Raw genomic sequence first — 14,281 nt, 5'->3', positions numbered from 1 at the left:
AGCTGGGAAAGCTGCATGCATCTGCCCCGGGTCTTTTGAACCCATGTGCTATTTGGGCTTTGGCATTCAGACATTGACACCAACAGTTGTGATTGTAGCTCCTAATTTTGCTTATTTTGATGAGCTGGTAATGTTAATAAGCTCAGATACTGAGCATGGAGCAGATGCAGGTGTTTGTCACCTCTCTAAAAGCAGGACTGAGTGTCAGCATGTCAAACTAAGCATCCGAGAAACCTAGCAATACCTGCTGGGGGGGGTCTAACTTCAGTCTGACAGTATGGGGGGTGTTGGGAAAAAAAGAATTATAGCTGCTGAGCCCCTTTCAGCCATCCTCTACAACAGGTGTGTCTGCTGAGCTGGGGATTAACCCCTGTTGCATAATAAATAGGGTTGTTTATTTATATTAAGCATGAAATTTAAATAACAGATCAACAACTTTCAGGGAGAAGAAAACACAGGCAGCTTTGCAGTGCCTGTGACCAGGGCATCAACGAACTCTTCAGACTGTCATTGCTGCTGGAACCTAAATGGCTGGGCAGGTAGAAGATGCTGTCTGTTTCTGTTGCTGGAGCTTGCCGGCTGCCTTCTGCCTGAAGCACACGGTTTCTCAGAAACCAAAAGGAAACAAACGCCACTCTGCAGAACCGCTGCCATTTCTCTGCTTCCCTGGCTGGGAACAGAACCAGGAAAAGCTTGGCTGCCTCACGCAGCCTGGAATACCACGGCTGTGCTCCCTGCTTGATATTTCCCTGTGCCCTGTGCTCCTCCGGCCTGCCCCTACCCCTGTGTCCTGTCTTTGGCCAAGGCTGTCCCTGCAGTCCTGTCCAGCACTGCCGTTAGAAAATATTTCTCCCCATTCAGCACATTAAGAGCATTGGCTTCCTTTGGGATATTAAACAAAGCAAACCATGGGAGAGGAAAAAGAAATGAATCAAGCATGCATGCTCTTCCCCTGGGGTGGGGAGGGATGAGTGTCAGCAACAACATGACAACTTTATGATTAAACAGCATATTTTTCACAGCTATTCCATTTCAAGGCCAAAAAAAGAGGCTTCTGGAGCTTTTTTCTTTCAATCTCTAGAGAGCCCTGAGGTGTAGTACAGATGCATATAACCCTGTTAGAGATGTCAAAACTTTGTGAGATATTACTGTGTTCCTCTTACAAGGACTTGGCAAGTCATGCTGGCGGAAAATAGAAGATGATTTTCCAAAACAGTAAAAGTAACACTGGAAGGTGAAAGGAAGGAATAGAAAAGCATGTCACAGAGAGCATGGTGACATGGCTGAGGGCATCGTTGTTTGGTTTTGTCTGTGCAAGAGGAAGTCAGGGACTGCCCTGTGCTACTCACAGCTGGCTCAGCAACAGACAAAATTGACCGATTGCACCCCAAAGCTGGACCAACCAGATGAGTTTATGGTGACTCTGTGGAAACATGTTTAACAAAGGGCAGTGAATGCTGAAAAAGGAGAGCCAAGGCCAGGGCAGGTACAGCACCCAAAGGGACAGTGACCAGTGGAAGAGCCCATGATGGAGCAGCTGAGTAGGACACAAGGAGCAGCAAGAGCAAAGGGACACACCACCACCACCACCACCACCACCTCCCCCCCCCCCCCCAACCCCCAGCTCCTGCACCACCCATGGTCTCACCAAAGGGCCGGGGTGTAACCTGTGGCACAGGGGTGGGGGACCAGGACAGGGGCAGGAGGAGAGGTGTCTAGTGTTGGTTGGTTTGTTATTGGCAGTAAATCAATTGGTTTGAAATTTCCCAACTCAAAACGGGTATTTTTTGGCCCACAACAGGATGTCTGACAATATATCGAGTGAATGAGCACCTTTGTACTGCAATGTCCCAGACAAAGTTGGGGAGAGCAAAGGGGAAGTCCCCTAGGGGAGCTGGGGTTTGCTTGTGAACTGCTGCAAACAAAAGACAAAGGGAAGGGAAACGAAGGGTGAACAAGGGAGGTGAAGAGGAAAAGTCTAAGAAAGCTAAGAGAGAAGACTCATCCTTGAGAATGTGCATTGCTACCACAGCTCAGGCCAGAGAGCTGGGCTCACCACCATGCTCTAGCTTCTCCCACTGAGTCTTGTCCACAGCAAGTCAGGGTGCACCAGGATCTGCAAGGAGAACATGACACCTACATAGAGGGGGAGAAGTTGCGAGTAATCATACACATTCACATCCCAAAGAAAAATCAGCTCTACCTCCACGCTCTGGACCTACCCGAGCCCCTTTCCCTTTGGCTAAAGTTGGTGCTGCTCTTTCTTCAGGAGCTTGCTCTCTCCCAGACCACTCATGACAAGCACCTGATGTGGGTTCTGCTCTTGGGCAAAAACTTGGTGCTTTCGCTACCGAGCTCCTCCCAGGCGGTTTTGGCTCCCAAGTCCTGGGAACTGCCAACTCCTGTGGTGCCATCCTTGCTACTTTCTCCGCATCCCAGTGCTGGCAGCTGGGCTTCGCCAGCTGGTGCTTCCCTGGTTTGTGTTTGCCTTCAGAGAGGCAGCAGTCCCACCAGCACAACATGCTCCACACCCCTGGGCTCTCCTGAAATCTGGGACATTTTTCTGAGGATTTTGGGATGAGAAAGCATCAGGCTGTGCAGCTTTCTATCAGACTACTCTTTGCTGTGGTGAAAAGGGAGAGGGAGGGAAGGGGGTTATCAGAAGTTATCTGAGGCATCCCTCAGCAGCAGTGGGACGCAAGCCCACCAAGACCGATCGGTCTCTGTGAGGTTGTAACCATCACTTTCCCTCTGCCCTGGGATATTGGGTTGGTTTTGCCCACCATGCCACACATTTCCCACTCATGCCTCTTCCTTCCCTCCTCTAAACAATACCACACAATCCAAGGTTTTTTCTGCACTTGGCATCCAGCAGCAGCAGCAATAGTTCCTCGAGGCCCTTAGCCCTTATTTCATGTGTGCACCCTGGACTTAACCAGAACGTTCCTACCAGAGGTTAAGCCCAGGCACTGCATGGATAATCCAAGATTTTTTTTGCCTCTGGTTCCAAGTGACCGTGATGATAACGGCCCATAGGTGCCATCTGCAGCTACACTCTGGCCCTTCTCCTGTCCCTTATCTCTTTCTCCCTCCCAGGCAGGTAGAGTTTAGGGACAGGAAGAGATTCCAGCTGCAAGCCCGGAGGATTAGGGTAGTGAAATGCCTGTGCTCCCAGCCTGGCTGTCCTGCACTGTTTATCTCCTGAGATAAAATGAGGTGACTTTCCAGGGCACTGGGGTCATGGATTCTGTGCCCAATGCTGCTGTCACCATCCCCACACCACTGTCATTTTGGGCTGGTGATGACTCCCACCTGCCTGGTACCAAGTCTGGGAGCAGCTGTGGGGTGAGCCCCTGCTAAACCAGAGGGCTATGGGGAAAGCAGTGACCGTGGCATGAAAGCAGGACTGGAGAGAGTTGCTGGAGCTGGAAATGGGAATGTTGGACTGAAGGACCAGGAAGTGATGGGAAGAGGGGATGGCAGGGTGCCATGGCGCCCGCAGCACAGCAGCGCTCTTGGGAGCAAACCAGGAAAATTAGTGCTCAGGCAAGGACGGCCCTTGGGAAAGAGAAGCCAAGCACTAGCCTCGACAAGGGTGAGAGGGGAGGAGAGCTGATCTTTTTCTCCCCTACTGAAAACTCCTTTTTTTTCCCTTCTCTACTCAGACAGTGAGATTTTTGCTCCAGCACCTGATGCTATGGTGAGAGTACTAGTCCTCCCTCCTCATGTGGTTGGTTTCTTTCCTGATTAAAAGTGATTAGGCAGCCCTAAAGCCTGCAGAAATGTGGCTGAGGGGAATGGAGACAAAGAGTCCATTCAAGATCGCTTAAATCCCAGGGGCAGTATTTAGAGAGCTCTGAGGAGAGAACTGGAGCAGAACCACCCTGCCAGGACCTCCCTGTCCTTCTCCCTCCTGCTGCCAATGTCTCCTCCACCATGTCCTCCACTGAAGCAGAGGTGCAAAGTGCCCGTGGTGTCTGGGAGAAGATGTATGTGGATGCTGAGGACAACGGGACAGCTGGGCTGATCAGGTAAGGAAAGAGCCCATCCTGCTGCTACCCCAGAGGGTTGAAGGAGGAATGGCAAGAATAATGGAGTTACCACCTAGGAGCATGTCTTGATGTTTTTCATGCAGCCCTTGCTGGGAACATTTTGATTTGCTGTGGTTTATCCCACCTCAGGAAAGAAACAGGGAAGAAGAGAGATCCACACAAAGAAAAGTAAAAGGAAAGGGGGAAGGGGGTGGGAAAGGAAGAAGAGACAAGAACAATTTCTTCACCCGTTTAAGGTAAAGAAAAGAAAGTGTGGTATGAAAGAAAATGGGAACAAAATATGGTCCTTGTTTCTCTCTTCCCCGTACCTCTAAACTCCCTTAATGATTTCTTTTTTAACTTGTATGTCCTCAGTATTTCTCTTCTGATACTCCTTCAGTCTTTCCAGTTCAGAGACCATTTGTTTCATTGTATTGTACCTTTCCTGAGGGCTTTCCTCTCTTAGTTTTCACTCTGTTTTCCTCTCTTCTTCCATAAGACAGAAGTTTCTTCTATTCACCTTTCACATGTCCCTCTCTCAGCTGAGACTTGCATCACCTCCATATGCACTGATCAGTCCAAATACTATTTCTGGTTATCATATCTTTACCACTCCCTCTGGCTTTCCTGTATATCACATCTTGTGCCTGGATCAGCCTCAAAAACTGTTAGGCCCTGCTCTTTCCATCTGCAGCCTACACAGGGTCAGAAATGCAGCTATAAAATGCTAGTAGCATACAGTGGCTTGGCTCCCCAGGGTAATTTATTCTACAAGGTTTTGCCTTAGTGTCCTACAGCCCAAGCCCTGCATTTAAAGAAGTTCTGGGCTCCCCAGTACAAGAGAGACATGGACATACTGGAAAGAGTCCAGCAAAGGGCCATGAAGATGGTGAGGGGACTGATGCATCTCTCCTGTGAGGAGAGGCTGAGAGAGCTGGAACTGTTCAGCCTGGAGAAGGGAAGGCTCAGGGGGATCTTATCACTTTTTCACTGTGAGGTCGACTGAGCACTGACACAGGTTGCCCAGAGAGGTCATAGAGTCTTCATCCATGGAGTTATCCAAAAGCCATCTGGACATGGTCCTGGGCAACCAGCTTGACCAGGGGGATTGGACCAGATGACCTCCAGAGGTCCCTTCAAGCCCAACTGTTCTGTGACTCTGCGAAATGCAATCTGGAATTTGCTATTGCTGTTTCAGGTGGATAACTAGTTCACCCAATGGAATAAACTGTTTTTTTAAGAGCTTGACCAAGATGACTGTAATTGATGTATTATAAAATGCAATTCCTTTACAAGAGGCATTGAATTGTGTTACTTTTGAATAAACAAAATGAGCAGTACCCGGTACTCAAACAACAATCCATCACAGGCAGTAAGAATGCTTTGGAATGGACTCTAGGAAGGGGTTAATTAACAAAACTAATAGTAGAGTTTCTCCATGAAAACACCCACTGGGAGAACAGTGGACATATCTGCTGTCCAGAACATCTTTGTGACTATTGTGCTCTCACACTCACCCTGTGTGAACACACTCCCACTTCTCTGTGGATTTTATTTCCACCTAACACTGAGGAAATGTTTACTTTAAAAGCAGTGGAATAAATTCAGGATGGATAGGTTTTAAGGCAGAGTGAGCAAAGGGAAGTGTCCTGGGGAGAGACAAGGGAGGGGACAGGCTGCTGTGGGCACAGGGGCTGTGCACAGATGGGAAGGGCAAAGGAGAACCAAGAAACGCAGGAGAAAGAGGTGTCTGTTCTAATAAATAGAAGGAAAATGAGCAATAAATGCCTAAGACAAGGCCTGGAATGTGAAGCCATATCTGCATCAAAGCCTCGGTCCATAAATTAGGATGTGTCTCATTTCTCGACAGGATGTTTACCGACCACCCAGACACAAAGAGCTACTTCACACACTTTAAAGGCATGGACTCCACCAAAGAGATGAAACAGTCAGATCAGGTCGGGGGCCACAGCAAGATGGTTTTCACTGCCATCAACAACATGGTGCAACACCTGGACAACTCCAAGGCTTTTCTTGGGATATGAACCCACTTGGCAAGACACATGCTACCCAGCTGAAGATTGACCCCAAAAACTTTAGGGTGAGCCAGCAGCCCTCTTCCCAGGGGGTGTAATTGTGATTGGAGGATGTCTTCCTCTTTAAGGGGTAGAACTGAGGAAAACAGGCTTTGTATATCTAAATATATATATGCTTCAGAGAGTGGAGGTGGTAGAAGGTGAGACAGTTGATGGTAGCAGATAGCAGGAATGAGAGATTTGGCATCTGTTGGGAAGAAGGCAGACGCGATGCAGGCAGGTCAGCTCAGGTGGGAGCTGCAGAGCTGCCCATGAGTTGTAGGGAGTTTTCTCAGTGCGACAGGATTCCCATGCTTGTCATTTAATAACAAGACACAGAAAAGCAGCTCAACACTGGACTTCATGTCTTCTTCATCCTTGATGTTTTTCTCTAGTAACAGGAACCGAGCTTTTCTAGGACAACTAAGCCAGCTGTTATTGAGCAACAATGGCAACAGCATTGCCATCACTAAACAAACACAGATAATAAATACAGGATCAAATGACTCCGCCTAAGGTCACTAGTGGAGTGCATTTATAACTGTTTTGTCTGCCTTACACAGCACAAAAATCTAAAAAGAGGCACCTTCTGGCAAACATCACTCAGGCACCAGAAAGGTGGATTCCAAAGCAGTGGGCCCAATTCTTGGTAAGTGGGAGAATAAGTGAGGATTTCTACTGGAGAGATCCTCAAAAGACTTTTTCAGGGTAAAGATGAATACAAAAGAATAAATGCTGCACAGAAAAGGAGTTGACATTTCAAAGTATACCACCTACCTAGTGATTGTAAAGACAAACAAACCCTCATTGCTACAGAGTGCTAGATAGCTAACGAGCAGGAAAGATTAAGAAGACATTTACCCCCCAAGCCATGTATTCCATAGGTGTCCAACACGGGGCTCCTTGGGGCCTCTAAATGTTTGGGACAGTCTTCTGCCAGGAGAAGGATTGCAGTAGACAAACCAAGTGAACCGGTCCTGTACAGCCATCTTTAAGTGATGGGTGCAGTCAACATTAACTAGATACAGGATAGTTAAAAAAACAGCAGCAGTGACTGCATTTTTTGTTGAATCCTATAATGCACCTAATTTTCCATGACCCATTACAAGCTCTGCATGCTATATGCTGCTAAACTCTTCTTTCTGCCCTCCGAGAATCCCAACTAGAAATGTATGTTTTGTTCTTATGTCTCTAATGTGGAGGAAAGTTCAAACTGGTTGTTTCTTCCCTCCTTGTTTAGATTATCTGTGACATTATCTTCAACTGATGGAGGAGAAATTTGGCAGAGACTGCAAAGCTTCTTTTGAGAAGGTGGCCAATGAAATCTGCACTCACCTGAACAATGTCTACAAAGAGGTGAGTTGATGAGGATGCGCAATCTCCAGGCTCTTCAAATGTCTTGCCAGCACTGATTTGCTGCTTTTGGGCCTCCAGCCACAGTTGGAAGAATGAAAAAGTTTAAAAAAATCCAAGAAAAAGGCTTATATAATGTAGATATCAATATCAATAATTTTCTTAGCAAACTGAGTTTCTACAGCTAAATAAAACCCGCAGATACATCAAAGCCAACCATCAAATCTTGATGTGCTTTGCAGCTTCAGTGCTCCAGGTGCATTCCTCTGGCCACCGTCCTTGAAGACTAGATTTTAAGATGATGACTTTGAGCTTGCTATTCCTAAGAGAAAGACTTGCTGCTTCCAGCAACACCAGCCCAGAGAGGCACTAGCAGCTCTTTATCTCAGCTACCACCTCTCCATCCTCTTGAATGACAAGCAGGAGACCATTCTGGAGCATCTCCAGGGACACTATTTAAGAGGCACAGGTGTTGTCTTGTGTTTGAACTAAAACAATGGGGGGTGTGGCATATGAGAAGGACTAACATTTGAGAAAGACACGGGGAAAGTCCCATCCTACATGAGCCAGTGGAGTTCCCCAACCTTGGCAGAGGTTTCCTGGTGCAGCTTTAAGCACAAGGGATGGCAACACTGAATGTGGTACCTCTGGGCAGGGATGAACATCTCCAGTGTGTGGATTTCATGGTGCTACGCCCAGCAAATTGCTCTGCCCACTTACCCAGGAGAGGGCAATTGTACTGAGCTCGCTAGCTCCTGTGCTACTCAGAATGCATCCAGCTGAGGGAGGCTGCTGCCTCGCTGAGTGGGCAGCGTGGTGGGCTCAGCTCAGCATGGGATTTCTACAGCGCTGCCCTCATCCTGTGCTGTTGCACAGCCTGAGCCTCCCTTCAGCAGTAACTGAGTCCTGAACTATTTAATTGCTTTTCCTTGTATTCCTTAGACATGGTGAAATAATCAAGTAATAACTGCGAATAACCACATGCCATTTTGCTTCAGTGTAACACAATAAACACAGAGAAAGCAGATGTGTCCTTTCATTTGTAGCATGGAAAAGGCACTTGCAATGTGCAGCAGCGGTAGCTGGTTACAGTGCACAGTTACTGGTGGTACTGAGGGGGTTTACTGAAACCAGCTCAAGCTCCCACCCAGGCACCCATCACACTTGCAGTAATCAGGCTCCTCAGGTGGTGGGAAGGGAAGCTTTTCACTTGACCATGAAACAACAATTTTGAAAACAGCTAAAAATGTAGAATTCTCCTTCATTCAATGCATAGTTTTCCTTACCCATCCCATTTGTTTGGAAAAGGATGCTCAAATCCCAAAGTCCAGAAGATGAACTCTTGCCGGAGAGGGAGGATGAGGCAGGATGCTTTATTTGATCTGGTATTTTATTCAGCTTGGGGAGAAGGGGAAGCATATTGCACAGCATCTTCAAGTATTGTAAGAAAAGAACAAGACTTGTAAAAAAATATTTATAGTCTCAAATCCCTTCGAGGGCGTACAAGTAGTTTGTACTTGTCTGAAAATCTTAAAATAATTTCCCTTTTTTATTTACTTGCTTTGATGCATGTTAAGAGCACTATTTGCCATGACGATGGTTAGCTGTAATGATGTGCTCATCGTTGCCATAGACACCCTGGGCTGAGAAGAGCCTGACAACACTGGCCAATGGTTTAAGGCTCTTGTGTTCCCTGCTCCCGTGATGGAGAGAGGCATAGGAAAAACAAAGCGTGTGAAAAAAATCCAACTCAGGCTTAAGTAAAGAGGGAGTTATTTTTAAAATCCATTTACAAAGGGAGGGACACATTACATTTTTAAAATTTGTCTGAGTGGTTTAGGAGTACATGGCCGTTTTCTGTTTGTTTTTCTGAGGTTTCAAAGGACGTCAGGAAGCTTTCCCAACAGAGCACAGATTAGACGACATCTTGAGATTGAGGATACCTGAGCTGGGTTCCCAGTTTTCCAGTAGCCTCACTGCACAACCCTGTCTGACTTTCATTGTACCTCACTGTGCCTCTGCAAAACAGTAACATTCACGTACTTGGGAAGCAAACCAAACACACTCTTTACTTACTGAACCAGTAAATACATAGTGCTATAGATACTATACATTCTTAGAGATAACTTTGATCCTGTGAAAAGAAACCTAAGGGAAATATCATACCTAAAGGTAGCAGGAAAAGATTTGCTGTAAAACACCACCAGTGAGTGGGACCAAAGCCCTCACACCAAGCTTCATGCTTTTCTTACAGCCTGTGGGACATCAGGAAGATCTGGGTGAGATAACAAATTTGTGATATAGCACGGGTAGTATGACGAGTGCCTGTGACAGGTTAAATCACCTAAGTGTCCTGGAGCCATCTTTGTGTCTGACCTAAATCAGAACAGTGCAAATACATGGAAAATACTGAGAAAGGGGAAGAGGAGTGAGAGGGAGCTCATTGAAGAAGTTTATCCCCTCATCTAGAAAAACCAAAGTGCTTTGCCAGTCATGTTGCTGGAGAAAAAAAGCATCCCCACAAGCAAAACTTGACCTTGTAGAGACAACCAAACACTTTCCTGATTCAAAATATTACCTAAACACTCTAAATTAAACATATATGCACTTAAATTCAGTTCATCGACCTCACTGAGTGAACGCAGACCTTCCAATGGAGGCAGCTTTAGGAAAGAACAAGGGATAGAAAATAACTAAAGGATCACAGGCAAAGAGATGAGAGAAATTTAACTTGAAAAACTTCAGTCACTGTGGTGACAAAGCAGAAACTTACCCAGAGGAAGGTGCATTTGCAAGGCATTCCTGTGCAAATACAAATCAATGTTGGGATAAAATCCAAGAGTCCAGTGGTGTGCCAACAGTATCCCCAACTCACTCCGAGACAGGGGCTATGAATATACCAAGGCAATTTGAAATGACAGGGAATGTTTTACAGAAGTAGTTAACCTAGCTGCCAAGAGAGTCTGAGCCAAGCAGCCTTCCTGCCCCTGCCTGGAGCACGGGCAGTAGAGAGGCTCAGCGAGGTGAGCAAGGCGGGGAGGTCGTCTCAGATATCCCAGGGCTGCCACAGAGGGGACTAGAGACCTTGCAGAGGATTTGGAGAAGCTTCTAGGAAACCCTTCTAGCAGGGCCCAGAGGAAAACCCTCCCTTGTACCCACTCTTCCTGCTGGAAGGCCGTTGGCATTATTGGTGGTTGAAGTGAAGGGCTGCTTGAGCTCCTTTGCTGTAGAGCTACGGGCATAGGTATAGATATATCCCTCAGAGGTGTTGCTTTACACTGAAAGAGTAGGGGCTTCTTCTAGATGCTGTTTAAAACAGCTAGTGATGGGTAAAAGGTGGTGAGGGTATGGCCCAGATGGGAACATGCTGGGAGCAGCAATGTTTCTACCCTGTGCTTGATGCCAGGGTGGTCGCTTCTGTTAGAGCTGAAGAGGAGCAGGGGAACCCTGTTAGACCTTCAGTTCACCTTCCTAGTTAAACAGAAGGTACCACAAGGCTTGTAATGGCACAGTGTGTGATGAGAATGGATTGCTGCCTACAGAAGATCATACTGAGATATGACAAGTAACATCTGAACTGGCACTAGGAGCCAGTGGTCCCTGGAAGAAAAGAACAACCACTGAACTCAAACTCATCAGGTGTGGCACTCAGGCATCTCATAAAAGCACAGGTGTGACTGACACTGCAAACCAAACCAAACAAGCCCCCAGACCTATTTTAACCTTCTCAGTTTTCAACATTGCAAAATCTTATTTTTCTTTCATTACAACATCCTGCTTTAGGGAAAGATGCTTTTTTTCCTTTACCTTTGCTAAAGCTAATACTGAGATACTGAATATTTGTAACTGAACGAAGGCTCAGTTAACCTTATATGCCATACCAGAGCACTTCTGGCTTATGCAGTGAGGTAGGTTTGAGCCAGTTCAGGGCATGGTTTTAAGCTCAGAGGGCAACTGAGCACCACGCAGCCACTCACTCCCTTCTTCCCCCCAGCGCTGAGAAGGAGGAAAGCAAAAGATCCAGGAACTAGAGATAAGGACAGAGAGGGATGACATTATCTTTTAAGGCACAGGCAAAAACCAGACTCATTAGGGGAAGAAAAAAAGAACATAAAATTTAATACAAACACTAACAACAACAACAGGTAACAGACAGAGTAAGACCGTAAGAAGCATTACCACATCTTGAAAACACCTTCCCCCATCCCTCCCTTTTTCCCACCCTCACCTTATCTCTACCTCCTCCCCTCCCAGCAGCACAGGGGGCAGGGAATGGGGGGGTGCAGTCAGTCCCGCTGCTTCTTCCACCTTGGGATGGGTGAAATGCCGGCATCCCTCCCCTGTTCCAGTGTGGTCCCCCTCTCACAGGAGTCAGTCCTCCACAAACTGACTCCAACATGAGTCACTCCCATGGGCATGTGGGTCACTCCTGCATGCTGCAGTCCTCCCAGCACCAAACTACAACAGCGGGGGCTTCTTCCGACAGGGTTCTGGCCAACTTTGGGTGCAGTCACCTGGTCAGCGTGGGGCCCCCCACAGGCCACAAATTAGTATCTGCTGCACTGTAGACCCTGACAGGTGGCAGGGGTGGGTGGCCCCGACATCTCACCATGGGATACAGGGGAGTCTTTGCACCGGCGCACCTCCCCTGCTTCTCCTCCTTTCTTCCACTGACCTCGGTGGAATGTTCTCTGAGCAACTTCTCCTCATGACTCCCACAACTCCTCCCAGGTTCCCCTTCTTAAATATGTTGGCGCAACTAATTGGCCCAGCCTTGGTGCAAAGGCGGGTCCAACTTGGAGCCAGGGGAGCTTCGAAAAGCTTCTCACAGGGGGCCACCAGTGTCATCCCCTCCCCTGCTACCAAAAAAACTCTGCCACTCACTCAAACCAGGACAACTGGTCAGATTGCTCATGGTCAGTAGCAAATAAGACTAAAACACACACAGGAGTGATTTTTTTCCTGGTGTGAGCCAGCAGCATCCTAGACTGAATTGTTTGCTTACTCAGTGGGCAGTAAAAATAGCAGTCCTGTTGTACCATGAGAGCATTGTGTATGCTCACCTTGGAGAGCCCAGGTTTCTGCTTCTGACATTCCTGGAAGCACTTCCCCAGGAGGAAGCACTGCTGTGGTGTCTCTCTCTCGAAGGCAGCAACATGGTACTCCACCTCCCCCTGCACAACCACATGGGAGTGGATGAATCAGGGACATGCTGCTGGTGATGATGGTGCTGCTGATCTCCATCCAGCCTCCCCAGGCTGTCCACCAAAGACAACATCTCAGGTCTTACTGAAAAGGAGAATTAAAGAATTGCATCAGCAGTAACTGTGCTAGAATTTATTAAGAAGCAAGTAGAAAAAAAGTAACCAAAGCAAAAAAACAAAGAGCAAGAACCACACAGGACTGAATGAAGATCGCATTAACACTTTTTATAAGCCACTGTATCAGGAGAAACTAACCTCTACTGTTTGCTGAACAAAGGATAACTATACCGAGGAAGGTGGCATGTGAAATATGAGATGGAGAATAGTAAACCAGGGGGGTTATCAGGTGCTGCAGACCCTTATACAACACACTGCACACTGCCATCACCTCTGGTGTGTAGCTCATTCTGTATTTATAGTTTGTTTACTGCTGACTGCAACTGCAATCTGCTTGAATCCGTAACAGTCCTGGAGGAGACAGCACACACTCTCACTGAATCATCTTCAGCACCACAGGAGTTTCTCGTTCCTATAGCTAAAACCATTCATCTGGATGTACCCACCCATGCCTTTAGCTATCTTGCATTGGCCCCAGTGTATTAAAACAAGTTGCTACCATTCTCCCTTCAACTCAGTAGATAATCCCTGCCCCAAGGCTATTTAAGGCTTGCACAATCATCCCATTTGCATTGATTTAGGGAGTTGGTTCACCTATTTTCTCCTGCTACCCCTGGGGCAGGATAAAAGGTGCCTCAAAGACACTCACTGGTGCAAGATAGGTTGGACAAACAAATGGGCTCCAGGGTCAGGGTTTTCGCTGTAGCAACAGGAGGATAAATCCCAGATTCGCTACCTGACAGAAGGCAAGAGGACAGATAGGAACAGCCTCCTCCGCCAGCTTCATTGGCAAGTCTGATGGTGGATAATGTGATACGGCTGGACTAGGCCAAGCGCCTCTTTGCTTGGAAATGTCACTATTTTACTGTATGGTTCCTCCTGCTCCAGTGGGAAAAGCAACTCAGATATGTCCAGGAGAGGACCTAATTTCTGGTAATGTGCCATCCTCTAACTGCTTACCATCTTAATGTTCTTCTGTTTTATGCTCCCCTGACTAATCCAGAGTGAGAGCTTTCTGAGATACAGGAATAATGCTTGCAGGTCCACTGCATTTCAAACACTTTAAATAAATGAAATCTACTCTTTTTGCTCAATTTGTACACCTGCAGTCTGATAAAAATTGCTATGGAGCTACAACTGCATTAGGCAAAACTTGAAAGAAGAGATGCTCCACTACAGCATCCTCAGGTTCCCTCAGGAGCATCATTCCCTTCCTGGGCTGCACTAAGTCTCCTTGCAAGAGAGGGAAGATGAACAGGAACGGCCTTGAGCACTCTCAGATCTCAGGCCCTCTCAAGGACCTGCAGACCTGCGAGATCTCTCAGTGAAGAAGTAGCATCAGTACAGATTACCACAGAGCAGCATCCCCCACGGATCTCCTGTGGGTCTAGCAGGCTGCCTCCGTCTCTCTCAATAGAATCAATGGCTAAACAAGCAACTGCAGGGAGAAAAGCTGGACAAACGGGGTCAGTGCTAACGTCCTAACTACAACATGGACAGA

At 47.1% G+C, this 14,281-nt stretch overlaps 1 pseudogene; it reads left to right on the top strand.

Moving 5' to 3' along the window:
* Positions 1 to 3,893: 3,893 nt before the first annotated feature.
* LOC141943773 (cytoglobin-1-like) lies at positions 3,894 to 8,451 on the top strand (annotated as a pseudogene).
* The last annotated feature ends 5,830 nt before the right edge of the window (positions 8,452 to 14,281 follow it).

Source organism: Strix uralensis, chromosome 5, assembly GCF_047716275.1.
Source record: "Strix uralensis isolate ZFMK-TIS-50842 chromosome 5, bStrUra1, whole genome shotgun sequence".
NCBI classification, from domain to species: domain Eukaryota; kingdom Metazoa; phylum Chordata; class Aves; order Strigiformes; family Strigidae; genus Strix; species Strix uralensis.
The sequence above is the reverse complement of the archived record's forward strand: the minus strand, read 5'-3'. Positions and strand labels throughout refer to the sequence as shown.